The sequence below is a fragment of the Chiloscyllium plagiosum genome, chromosome 5 (genome assembly GCF_004010195.1).
Source record: "Chiloscyllium plagiosum isolate BGI_BamShark_2017 chromosome 5, ASM401019v2, whole genome shotgun sequence".
Taxonomy (NCBI): Eukaryota; Metazoa; Chordata; class Chondrichthyes; order Orectolobiformes; family Hemiscylliidae; genus Chiloscyllium; species Chiloscyllium plagiosum.
Genome location: NC_057714.1, coordinates 27,473,570 through 27,478,250, shown reverse-complemented (window position 1 = coordinate 27,478,250; position 4,681 = coordinate 27,473,570).

Below are 4,681 nucleotides of genomic sequence, written 5' to 3'. Positions count from 1 at the left end.
TGTGGGTTTCCTCCAGGTGCTCCAGTTTCCTCCCACAGTCCAAAGATGTGCAGGTCAGGTGAACTGGCCATGCTAAATTGCCCATAGTGTTAGGTGCATTAGTCAGAGGGAAATGGGTCTGGGTGGGTTACTCTTCGAAGGGTCAGTGTGGACTGGTTGGGCTGAAGGTCCTGTTTCCACACTGTAGGGAATCTAATCTAAAAAAGGCCAATGAAAGTGAATTTTTTTTTAAGTAAAAGCAAAACTGCTTTTCGCTTGTAGATACATTGTTTTTTTTTAAAGCAAAAATTAGGTTAACGTTTGGTTTAATTTTTTGGTGGAGTAAGTTGAAAGAATATTACTCCCAAAAAATTAGGTGTCTTATTTTGGACAAAGAGTTTATATAGTCACCAAGTAGGATCTATGCTAATAAGATGTGATGGTTTAAAAGTTTGGATTTAGCTCACAATTTTGGGAATAATTGCCAATTCTAATGATTTAATAATGTCTGAAGGTGCTAAAACGGAGATGTATATTTAGCAGTCAAGCACAGATTCAGTGTAGTGTTGTGAACTAATGAATGCAATCTCTTTGAAGGATTTTCTCCTGGAGCTGAGGAATGTGTGGCTGACAGACAATGGAACATATGCTGATTATTCATGGACTGAAGGAGAGGTCTCCCAGCTTCTCAGAGTTAACATTGGAAGTCCCGATGAAAGTGGTGAGGAGAAATGCTCTGTACAAAGAACAAGAAAAGAGTCCACAAAAGTAACTAATTTAACCTTTTGAAGGAATGTCTGAGGAGATCACCCCCTAGGAACTTGTCCCCAGAACTTGTCTCTCCTGAAGAAAAACTGTCCAAAGTTTGACATGAGTGGTCAAGCTTTGATTCCATGTTACTAACATTCTTCTCAAGAGCCACAGCACCACCATTAGTGGTATCTTGATCATTACAAACACTATTGCATTTTTTAGTAGGAGATTGGAAAAACAGCAAGGAAATAAAGGTGCAGGAAATTGCAAAGGTAAAGTGAAGCCATGGAAAACGCCTTATCCTTATTGGAATGCTTTCAATATGTGGAAGGCCCAAATGAAACTGAGAAGTGGTAGAATTAGCATTGTAAGTTTACCAGCAGAAATAGAGGAACCTCGATTATCCGAACGACACGGGCAGGTAATATTTTGTTCGGATAATCGAATGTCTGGATAATCAAATGCTGGATAACACAGTTTAGCCAAGCAGCGGGACCTTGTGATCTTGTCCGGATAATCTGAAATTCAGATAATCGAATGCCAGATAATCGAGGTTCCTCTGTGATTAGCAAAGAACAAGTTAGTCCCCTATTATATGTCATAGGAACAATGTAACAGAGTTTCAGTGATTTATGGGGATCGTGGAAACCAAAAGTAAGGTGTTTACTTAATTTGACACATCATAGTATCCCTGTAGTACAGAAGTAGGCCATTCGTCCCATTGAATCCACACCAACCTTCTGAAGAGCATCCCACCCAATCCCTGTATTTCCCATGGCTAATCCACTTAATGTACATATTCCTGGACAGTATGGGCAATTTAGCATGGCCAATTGATGCACATTTTGGAACTGTGGGAGGAAACCCACATAGACATAGAGAGAATATGCAAACTCCCTCCAGACAGTTGCCCAAGGGTGAGAATCAAGTCTGGGTCCCCGGTGCTGTAGTCGATGTTTTGTGTGTAGAAGAAGGGCTACACCTGACACGTCGACTTCTCCACCTCCTGATGTAGTCTGGCCGGCTGTGAGCTTCCAGCCTCCTGCCTGTCTATTTTGGATTCCAGCATCTACAGATTTTTTGTTTCTTCCTTGGTGCTGTGAGGCAGCAATGCTAACCATTGAGCCACCGTGCTGCAATTGCTTAGGCATGACCAAGCATAATGCTGAGAAGAAAATGCACACAGTTTCTCTGAAAAGATAAAAGAAGTGCTCTTTTAATCAGATGTACCAGCTCATTACGACTCAGATTTACCTACAATTGTTGCAGCAGATATGTCATCAGCTGGTCTGGGAGCAGTACATTTTAAAATTCAGCGAGATGGCAAATGCAGCCCAGTGTTCTTTAAAATTATTTGTTCGTGAAATGTGGGCATTATTTGTCTCAGCCAATTTTTATTGCCTATCCCTGATTGTCCTTGAGAAGGTGGTGATAAAACACTTCCTTCAAACACAGCAGTCCTTGAGGTGTGGGAACACCGAGTTTGCAGTGAGGAGGGGCCTTCCAGGATTTTGACTCAATGACAATGAAGGAAACCATACCAAGTTAGTTAGTGTGTGGCTTGGAGGTAGATTGCAGCAGGTAGCCCTGTGTATCAGTTGCCCTTGACCTTTTAATGAGTAGAAATGTCAGGTTTTGAAGGTGCTGTTGAAGGAACCTGAGTTAATTTCTGCAGTGCATGTTACAGATGGTATGCACTGTAGGTGGTGGGGAATGAATCTTCAAGGTGGTGAATGGGGTTCCAGTTAAGTTGGCACTTTTATCATAGATGCCATGTAACTTCTTGGTTGTTGTTTGAACTGTAGCCATCCAGGCAATTGGAGTTCATTCAGTCTCACTTGTGCTTTGGACAGGCATTGGGGAGAAAGCAATTAGGTTGCTTGCCACAGAATTCCAGCCTTTAAACTGTTCTTGTAGCCACAGTAATTACATGGCTGGTCCAGTTCAGTTTCTGGTCAATGATAATGTCAAGATTGTTGATAGTGGGGGATTCGGCAATGGTAATATGACTGAATGTTCAGGGTTTTGGTTAAATTCTCTCTTCTTTGAGATGGTCATTGTGTGAGATGGAACTTATGTGCCGTGAACGTTGTTTTTGAAAGATTTTCAACAGGTTCCAATATTTGAAAATATCCCCATTTATAACCTTATCCTGGAAGGAAGATCATTGATGGAACAGCTGAAGATGTTGGACCCAAGGCACTACCCTGAGGAATTTCAGGAATTTCCTATGGAGTGAATCGAATTGGCTGAATGCTGGTGTCTCTGATGCTGGAGACCTCTGAAGGAGGCAAATGTGGGTCAGCCACTTGGCAATTCTGGCTGAAGATTATGTTAAATACTTCAGCATTATTTTTTGCACTAATGTGCTGGGCTCTTCCATGATTGAGGTTGAGATCTTTGTGGATCCTCGACCTCCAGTGAGTTTTTTTAACTGCCTGCACTATTCAAGACTGGATGTAGCAGGACTGTAGAGCTTAGATATGATCTGTTGGTTGCTTAGCTGTGTCTATCACTTGCTTATGATGGTTGGCATGCAAGTAGTCCAGTTTAGTAGCTTTGTGAAGTTGGCACCTATTTTTAGATATTTTTGCACGCCTGGCATGTATACCTGCACCCTCCATTGAACCAATCGTAGTCTCCTAGCTTGATCGTAGTGGTAGAGTGGGGGATTATGGCAGGCTATGAAATTGCAGATTACGTGGAGTACAATTTGGCTGCAATTGATGGTCTACATCGTCTCACAGATGCCCGGTCTTGAGTTGCTAGATCTGTTTGAAGCCTGTCCTATTTGGTGCAATGATAGTACCAAGCAAAATGATGTAAGGTATTGTCAATATAAAAGCAGGATGTCCTCTCCTCATTGACCATTCTTACTGATACTATCATATTCAGCTGCATCTGCAGCAAGCAGATTGGTGAGGATGAGGTCATGTATATTTCTCCCTCCTGTTTGTTCCCTCACCACCTGTTGAAGCCTGCAGATCCAGTCCAGCCGCAATATTCTTTGGCACTCAATCAATTTGATCAGCAGTGGTGCTGTCAAGCCACTCCTGATGGTAGACATTTAAGTCCCCCATTCATAGTACAGGTTTTGCAATCCTTTATCCAAAATGCTCAGAACCAGTTGGTTTTCGGAATTCAGAATTTTTCAAATTTCACAATAAGTGACAGTTTGATGGTGAAATTTTTAAAAATCATACTGAACGGCAGACTCAACTGTGAGTAATGGGCCCTGAGACCGAATTGAGATCTGCCAGTGCTGGGCCACGCTGCATCCTCCCCCTTGCCACATCTGAGTGACACACATCGAGTGGGTGTGGACTTGGGTGAACTGTTTACACAAACAACCTTGTTAATGAGAAAAAAACCTCACGAGAAAACCTTCGGGTTTTTGAGCTTTTTGGATTTCGGGATTTTGGATAAGCGGTTGTCTACCTGTACATTCTGTGTCCTCTCTATTCTCAATACTTGCTCCAAGCTTTCTAGGATTACAAATGGATCTTGATCAAATGGGTTAATGGGCTGAAAAACGGCAGATGGAGTTCAATTTGGATAAGTGTGATGTGCTGCATTTTTGGTACAACAAACAAGGGTAGGGCTTATACAAATAATGCTAGGGTCTTGTGTAATGTTTGAGGAGAAAGTGAGGTCTGCAGATGCTGGAGATCAGAGCTGAAAATGTGTTGCTGGAAAAGCACAGCAGGTCAGGCAGCATCCAGGGAACAGGAGAATCGACGTTTCGGGCATTAGCCCTTCTTCAGGAATGAGGAAAGTTTGTCCAGCAGGCTAAGATAAAAGGTAGGGAGGAGGGACTTGGGGGAGGGGCGTCGGAAATGTGATAGGTGGAAAGAGGACAAGGTGAGGGTGATAGGTCAGACTGGGATGGGGGAGGAGAGGTCGGGAAGAAGATTGCAGGTTAGGAAGGCGGTGCTGAATTCGATGGATT